At 35.4% G+C, this 9,352-nt stretch overlaps 1 long non-coding RNA gene across 10 annotated transcripts; it reads left to right on the forward strand.

Annotated features, from left to right (window-relative positions):
* Positions 1–549: 549 nt before the first annotated feature.
* LOC107945383 (uncharacterized) lies at positions 550–7,635 on the forward strand. 10 transcript variants are annotated; one of them, XR_005922042.1, is made up of 6 exons: positions 550–806; positions 1,109–1,254; positions 1,353–1,434; positions 1,518–1,879; positions 1,973–2,092; positions 6,886–7,635. It is a non-coding gene; the product is annotated as an uncharacterized lncRNA (long non-coding RNA). The 10 variants fall into 10 exon arrangements; XR_005922041.1 differs by having other exon boundaries at positions 563–1,254; positions 1,973–2,102; positions 6,886–7,095; positions 7,341–7,635; XR_005922038.1 differs by having other exon boundaries at positions 563–1,254; positions 6,886–7,095; positions 7,341–7,635.
* Positions 7,636–9,352: the final 1,717 nt, after the last annotated feature.

The raw sequence follows: 9,352 nt of genomic DNA on the forward strand, positions 1-9,352 counted from the left end.
CCTTTCTATTAAGTAATTACTATTATTATTTTGATGCATTTTTTTTGTCTTTTCATATTTCTATACAATTTTTAAATAAAACAGTAAAATTAACATATGATCAAACACATCCTCAATGGATTTAAAGTTTTTTTTTTACAATTGAACAAATACTAATTATTGAGTAAATATAGAAAACATTTTACATAAAATGTTTTCTTTCACTCACATCTTATATTTATATATATAATGTCATTGATTGAGTGTCACAAGTCAAACTGATATTTAATTTTTTATAATTAAATTTTTAACATTAAATTTTTCTTTCACTAACATGATAACTTTTTAATGTGTTAAAAAAATGGCAATACGATGATAAACAATTGGGGTGCATTTATTATTTTTAGTATAATGTATTTACCTATTAAATTATTTATTGTATGTTTTTTTTGGAAGGAAATCGACTAGTAATTTATTATTAAAATAAAATTGGGCTACGTCTGAAAATGGGCTTGCTGAATATGTTTTCGGCCGAGCCATTAGAAAAATAAAACAATAAACCTAGGGAAAGACACAACAATAAAAGCTATGAAAATAGGAAACCTAGGGTAATAATTCCTAGTCGATTCTGGAACAGCAGCTGACTCCATTTCCATCGTCTTTTCATATCCAAATGTCCCATTTGCTTCATTTTGGTAGCCGTTTCATTTATTCAATTAAGTACTATCCGATCCCCTTCTTCCTTCACATGGCTATTTTCAGTCTGGAAATCTTCTCCATCTACCCTCCGGGCTCATCTGCGGGTAGTTCAGTGCCTCTCCTTCCAGGTGCGTTTCCTCTTCCCTTCTAAGAGCTTCTTTTGCAATTCTATGAGTCAAGCTATTCTCTGTTATGTTAATGAATTAAAAACCAATTTCTTGAAAAATACTCCGTCTGTCTTTAAATATCACTATGATTGCTCCTATAACTGACTTATCTTGCGCCTTTGTTTGACATTTCTTTATGATTGTGCGTGAATCCCCCTTTATTGTAACTGAGTGTAATCCCATGGAGATACCTAGCTTAACTACATGAAGTTTGACATAAGCTTCTGCTACAAAAGAAGATGAGACATTTGAGTTTAAAACAGTCTTTGTAGTTAGGAGTACTCCCTTCTGATCCCAAGCCACCATACCCGCCATTGATTTGAAATCTCTACTGTTGAATGCTGCGTCAAAATGAATCGTCATCCTGGGATTTGTAACTCTTTGATTGGGGCTTTTGACTTTGTTCAAGGTATTTCTCCTCTCTGTTAGTCCATCTATTTCGGCCAAATATCTTAAAACTTTCATTGATAACTCTCTTCCTGACACCATTTTCCTTTCATGTATGAGTTTGTTTCTCGACCCCTACAAGAACCACATTCCATAACAGAACACTCGGCATTGTTTGTGAGTGCTCCTCTTGAAAATCTAGGTTAGCCAATCCCAAAAACTTTGGATCATAGAGTTGTTAACCCAACAAAAGATCTAACATTTTCCATAAATCTACTACTGCAGGACAAAACTAAAAGACGTGGGGTACATCCTCTTCCCCAGATCTGCAACGAGGGCATACAGTATCATCAGCAGCTTGTTTAGATCTCAGATTGACTAAAGTAGGCAAATAGTTCCAGGAAACTCTCCAGATTGTAACTATAATCTTAGAGGGTAGCTGTAGATTCCATAGCTATTTGTAGAAATTTTTCACATCGGCCTGTATTAATAAATTATTAGGATTCAAGCTAGCATTTTGTACTAGTTTGTAGGCGCTCCTGACCGAAAACTCAACAAACAGCTCTCCCTTCCACACCTGAAAGTCGACACCTGGGCTTTTCGCCAGAGGGACTTGCAAAATCTTTTGAGCAATATCTGCTGAAAAGGTACTTTTCACTAGATCTGTCTTCCACAAATTATTCGTAGCATCGATTAAATCAGAGACTAACTTAACTTCACTATCGTTTCTGTGATTCCAGCCATCTGTATCTTTTCCTGGTATTCAATGATTGTCCCAAACTGAGATTCCAATTCCCCTTCCTACTCTCCAACCCAACCCTTTTTGTAGCAAATCTTTTGCAGCCCAGACACTCTTCCAGGTAAGTGAAGGTAAGTTACCTAATTGTGCATTAAGAAAATTTGAATGTGAATAATACTTGGCTTTAAGAACTCTTTTCAATAAGGAATTTGGATAAGTAATAAGGCGCCAACCTTGCTTAGCTAATAACGCTATATTAAATTGGCTAAAGTTTCAAAATTCGAGACCTCTATTTTCCTTCAAACTAAAAAGGTTCCTCCATACACACTAATGTATACCCCTTTTCCCGTGTCCCTTTTGCCACCCAAACTTAGCAATAATATTCTCCATCTCGACACATAACCTTTTAGGTAAAAGGAAGCAGGCTATAGTGTAAGTTGGGATGGCTTGTAAAATAGACTTAATAAATACTTCTTTCCCTCCTTGCGATAGAAGTCTTGTACTCTAGTGATCAATTCACTTCTTAATTCGATCTTTTAAATTCTGGAACGCCTCCTTTTTCTTCCTTCCTATCATATTAGGCAACCCTAGGTAATGTTCCGGGTCATTTGAACTTTTAACTCAATATATTCACCACTCTTTTTCTTTCAACTTTAGATGTATTTGTGCTAAAAAAGACCGTTGATTTGTCAAAATTAACACTCTGCCCTGAACAAATAAAATGCAATCTGCAAATATTAAGTGCGATACCTGTGGACCACTCCTACTAGCTTTTGCTCCTCTCAACATTCTTGTGCTCATTGCAAGACGCATAAGACTAGATAAGCCTTCCCCACATAAAAGAAACATAAAAGGGCTAAGCAGATCCCTTTGACGTAGCCCCCTTATCGGTTGAAAATTCTCCCCTTTGAATCCATTTACCATAACCGAATAGGACAGAAGTTATACATTCCATAATAGTTTCGATCCAATTGCAAGCAAAGCCTATTCGAGTCACTATTTCTTTTAAAAATTCTCACTCAACTCTACCGTATGCTTTACTCATGTCAAGCTTCACTGCCATAAAGCCTTTTTACCTCACTCTCTTGTGTTTCAATGTGTGTAGAATTTCATAAGCAAGAAAAACATTATCCGAAATCAGTCTCTCTGGTACAAAAGCGCTTTGAGCCACATCAATACATTTCTCAATAACTCTTCTGAGCCTGTTGGCAATAGCTTTTTCCATAACTTTATAAATCACATTACATAGGCTGATTGGCCTAAATTGTTTCATATTAACAGGATTAGCAACTTTTGGGATGAGTACAATGTGTGTAAAGTTTACCTGTTTCAGACCCTTATCCTCATTCAGTACTTGTAAGCAAAATTTGATAACATCATCTCCAACAATGTGCCAACATTTTTGATAAAATAAAGCTGGTAATCCATCTTCCCTTGAGCCTTTTAAAGGTCCCATCTCAAATACTGCTGCTTTAATCTCTTCCTTTGTATAGAAAGCTATAAGAAATTGATTATCCTCCTCAGAAATACGTCTATGAATTCCCGATAGCAAATGATCACAACTTCCTCTTCTTTTTGTCATAAATAAGTTCTGGAAATAGGATCGTGCAATGCCTTCAATAATTTGGATGATCTTCGCTTCTCTTCCTTCCTCAACCTGTAATTTGTGTATCAGCTTCCTCCTCCGTTGTGTGGCTTGACCATGAAAGAAAGCAATATTCCTGTTCCATATTTTAGCCAGTTTATACGCGCTCTCTGTTCCCAGTAGCATTCATCCTTGTCAATTTCAAGATTCAGTTGAATCTTTGTGTCAATTAACTCAACCAAATTAGGATTGTCTCTTTCAACTGCTAAGAGTTTTGATACCCTATCTGTGAGAAATGTCTTTTATTTCTTCCGATCAACTTGGGTCCGAATAGCCCAACTCCTCAAACCATGTTTAAGCTTATTTAATTTCTGCATCAAATTACCTGATGATGTCCCCCAGATGTTTTTAACCTTTTCGAATGAATCTTGCATTGTCCACCAGGCTTCAAATTTAAAAGCTTTCTCCGTCACCCATTGTGTTTCCTTCTTTGTATTAACTAAAAGGGGGCAGTGATCAGAGAAAGAATGAGTATGACGTGATCCGGCTCGATTGATTGAGTTGAGTTCACTTAAGATGCCGATCTCGACGAGAAGTTCGTTCAAATTTGTAGATAGATGGAGTTAGGTTGGTTTATAAGCAGAAGTAGTCAAAATAGGTTCAAAAGATGGTTTGGATTGATGATGGATAGGTTCGACTTAACAAAGAAAATAGAATTGTAAGTTGATAGATTAAGGGAATGGAGAAGCAAACTCAAGCTTCAAGAATGATTCAATACTATTATAGTATTGCCTCGAGTCTTATATTGCTTAAGGTGAATTAGATGAAAAGTAGAAGGCGGACCTTGACCTGTTACCTATAATGAGGTAAGAACCAAAGGTATAAAACGATGGTTGAATGCCACACCAGTTTGGTGATAAGTTCAATTGAGTTCGGATTGACGCCACTAGCTAGCTAGATAAGTCGCTTCGAGACTCGAACGAAAAAAGAGGAGGCAATCTCACAATCAAGTTTTAATAATTAAAAAATGTCTAGCCTTTTTACAAAGAGAAATAAAATATTTATAGATTACATATGAGAGCCGAATAGACAGACTTAAGGACTAAGCAATTCGGCTTTAATGATGTGAATTAATCTAGAAATGTATTTCCTATTAGCTAAGTCTAAATTTGGCTGATGGGGAATTCAAGGATCAGTTTCAAAGCCAAAGAAATGAATTTGGTATCTTGTGAATGTATGGGAGACCAACGGGCATGTCTAGGTTCGGCCAAAGTTCGAATGGTCACTTCAAAAGATGCTTCTTGGCCGAATAAGTACATAGGAGATAATTGGACAGCAACCGATGCATTTATGTGAACATTCATGCACTCTTCCATTCATTGTAATGAATCATTCATGCACCATTCTTAAAGCATTCATTCATTGAAAGTAGTCATTCATGCACCTGCACATACATAGAACCAACATGTTCATGAATCAGGATTAATTGTGTTCCCACATTCGGCTGTACCTACAAAAGCCATAAGAAAATTAGATTCAAGGTATATTCGGCTGATCTTAGACTAAATAATAACAAGACATATTAAATTGACAAATTAAAAACACAAATAAAACATAACTAATAATAAATTCGGCTAGCTCAATCATAGATGAAATTTTTAATGAGCTGAATTGAGCTAGAGAATTCGGTCATGAGCTGTAGGAAAATAATTAAAATAAAACTAATGCTCAATTTATTTAAATGATAAAGTTAACGAGCTGATAAGAAGCTAAATTGAGCTTAAACGAGCTTAAATGAGTTCAAGTGAGCTGATTCGAGCTAAATGGAGCTCGAGGAGCTAAAGATGAGTTGGAATCAACTTGCACTAAGGTCCAAGGGATCTTTCAATTGCTGGTCAAGCTTTTCCATCAACATTGAGTTGTTTTCATTCCAAAGTTGAATGAATAAAGCTAAAACAGCTTCTTGACGGCACTTAGACCGAGCTCGGGTCATTGGTCCTTTTGGTAGCTTGATGGGATCAAAGCTAGGACTTGGAGGGCCTTGGGGTGTGGTCACATCAGAGTAAGATGTTGGATAGTTACCTCAGGAAATATGGTCATCCATTTTTCATTTGCAACACCTTTATCAAGCCTCTTGTGTATATTTGTCTTGGGTAAATTTCCCCTCTCCCATGTAAACCATCTCTTAGAGAACCCCACATCCACTAGGCTACAATCTGTTAGAACATTGCGAAATAACTCCATTCTTCTTTCATCTCTAGGTACTCACCTTTCTTTTCATACCCATACAATATTTCATTGAAATTACCACAAACAAACCATGGGAATCTTTCTCCAGAATATAAATTTCTCAGCGCAGCTCAAGAATTATTTCTATCATGTACATATGGGGATCCATAGAACCAGTAAACCTCTATTTTCCTCTAATATCATTGTCATCTATCACCACATCAATGTCTTTTTGAGTATTGCCGTAACGTAACACACACCTCAGATTTCCACGCCAAACATAATCTTCCTCTAATACCTTCTGGATCAACTTCTATTCCATTTGATTTTTACATATCTTTGTCTCCATGAAGAAGACCATTTGGGGATTCTGTAACTTCAGCATATACTGAAGTCTCTGAACTATCCGTGGACTCCCCAATCCACAAACATTCCAGCTTAGCAATTTTATTGTGTCCGATTGGCTTGACTCTTGGCAGCTGCCGATATGAAGTTATTAACCTCCAGCACTCTCTTATTCCTGCCTGCCAGAGAATTCTCATTTCCCAAAACTATCACTCCCTCCATCTCCCCTCTATTCCTTTTTTTCCCTTCTTCGCTAATTAGAACATCATCCTCCAGATCAATTAACGCTCGATCTGACATTAAATTTTCCCCGTTATGATTTTTGAAATTCTTTCGCCTTCCAAGCTGAAACCCAAAACTGGGTCTAAAGCCTTTCCATACCTTGCTATTTTATTTTCACAAGTCCACAGATTGTTCCCATTCATATAGACACCTTCACCATCTTCTTTCAGTTTCCCCTCACCTTCCTCCCTTAACCACACACTATTCATTGTTGCAGCTCTCTATGATTGGGCTCGTAATGATAGATCCCAACCCATTTCAGCTACTTCCACTCCTAGTGCCATCTTTGCTTCACAAAAGGAATCATTATGTCCTAATCGACCATAATAAAAATAAAAAAGGGACAACTGTTCATACTGGAACTTTACATAGGTGCAATTCCCACAAAACAAAATTTGTTTCCTTCTTTTTAACAGTCATCGCACATCAATCTTAACTCTTACTTGTATATAATTCCTATTTTCTTTCCCCAGATTCAATCCATCAACAAAGTTTCGCAACTGAACTGACAAATTTTCTGAGAAAAGGCCAATGGAGACGTCATGCATCTGGACCCAAAAAGGCACCATGAACAATGGGATTTTGAGAGGATATTCTCCCCACTGTAACTTATGTAACACTAGCAAATGGTTATTGAATGTCCATGGAGATCCCTTCAACACCTTATCCAAATCCATGACATGGTAGAATTGGAACAAAAATCTTTTTTCTCCTAAATCCCTTATATGAACTCCCTTAACTGGATCCAAAGAGTTGCTATGGTATTTTTCATTGCAGGAAAATGAATAATACTAGTAGTTAGAAAACATCCTACTAACCTAAAGATCTCTTCTCCTCTTTCTGTATTGGGATCTAATTGGACTTGTAGGATTGCATCTTCTTCTTCATTGATTGTTAACCTTGCTAACTCATCTTCCATTAATTTCAGGCGTAGATTCCAAACCACGTTAATGCTATGCTAGTTAAGAAATCCTGCAATTTAGGGTTGCGCCACCATTCCACTTTCAATAAGAACAAAGACCAAGAAAAATAAACGTGCAAGAAAGGGCAGACTAGAGACGTGCCAGAGAGGGCAAACTTCGAACTTATTTATTTTATGTTATTTTTAAATGCATACCTATATTCTAAATACATGGTTTTCACGTATACGAGTGTAATAAAATTTGTAGTATTTTCTAAAAAAATATTATTTCTCTAGGAGAAAGTTGAATATTTTTTTGATACTTTATTGGGGTAGGGATGGGGTGGCAAGATTTAAGCCATATCATATGGGTGTCTAACAAAAACTTTAACCATCACTCTATATAAGTCAAGACAAAATTTTAAAAAATCATAAATATATAAATATAATGAGAAAAGATAAAAATTATTGACCTAATAATCAACGAAGAAATAAAAAATAAAAGAAGTTTTAATAAAAAACTAAAAAGGAAAATACAGTAAAAAATTGCATGAGAGTGGCTTGGGAAAAAAGACAAGTTTTTAATTTAAAACAAAATTTAATTACTTATATACTCATACTAATATGCTATATTTTTCTTCTGGATATCAACTATCAATCATTTAATTAATAATATAAAATTAGATTGTGTAACATTCATATTATTAATGAAGAAAAAATAATATTAAAACATATGAAATTAAGAGTTGGATTAAAATTGCATCCAAAGGATGTTAAATTTAATATAAATTTGCGACAACACAGCCCTTCTTTGGATTTAGGGTTTGTTGGCCCTTATTATTAAATCGGGCATGTTGGGCCTTGTTGTGTATTAGGTTACTTATATGTTTTATTTATCTTTAGATCAGTTCATACAATTCATCCAAACTTAATAAATATATTTTTTTTACACCCAAAATATTTTTTATTCTTTTTAATTAATTATACTAATTAAATTAATTTTTCAGCCCAATTCTAATTTTGTTAAAGTCATCATGACTTTAATGTATTAGTATATATGAGCTAATTAATTTAATTAGCTTGTTCTCAAGAAATTATGATTACTTAATGAATTTAATTTCTACTTCAAACTTCAATTATTTAATCTCATATTAATCAAATAGTAATTCAAAGATATAAATTAATTTTCGAGTCATCTTTTGTTCACGGCAAGAAAACACATTCACTATGGATAGTGATGCTTGTGATCTATTTCTTTAGTTTGTCGTTTCACATTTTCCATTTCATCAATTAATGCAAGCCATCAATGTTATACCTAGTTAGCAAAGGGAATGATCAGACATATATAATTAGAGATCAAATATTGCAATTAAGTTTCCCACTTCATCTATTAATTACAACATTATCTAGTCATGAAGTCATTCTACAAAAGTATCATGACCGACCTCTCCTCACTATATACCATTATGAAAGCTACTTTACTAGGTATTTGTGTAACACCTTTAACCCATCTATGTTATTAGATTAGGGTTACGGAGTATTACAGTATAAAACAGAACCTTTAACTTCAAAATAGAACAATAATACAATTTTATATTAACTTCTAATAACATAATACAATCATAGCAAAAATACATCCTTGGGCCTTAAATTGAGCCTAAGGGGGCCTTAAAAACAGTTTGGAAACATTCAGGTATCAATTCGAAACAAATCAGAAAGTTTTGGGAAAAGTTGAGAATTTGGGGAAACAAGATTCACACGCCCATGTAGCCAGGCCATGTGACATTGCTCAGGCCGTGTGGACATTCGAATTATGGGACACACGGTCGTGTCCCAGCCCGTGTGCCTACCCCTGTAACGTACTGACTTGGGTCACACAGTCGTGTCGTAGGCCGTGTGCCAGACCGTGTGTGTATTCGAACCATGGTCACATGGCTGTGTCGTAGGCCATGTGCCAGACTGTGTAGAACCTGCGTCTACAATTAAAATGACACACGATCGTGTGGGGTGACCGTATTTGGCACACTACCATGTGACAG

The sequence above is a fragment of the Gossypium hirsutum genome, chromosome D12 (genome assembly GCF_007990345.1).
Source record: "Gossypium hirsutum isolate 1008001.06 chromosome D12, Gossypium_hirsutum_v2.1, whole genome shotgun sequence".
In the NCBI taxonomy this organism is placed as follows: Eukaryota; Viridiplantae; Streptophyta; class Magnoliopsida; order Malvales; family Malvaceae; genus Gossypium; species Gossypium hirsutum.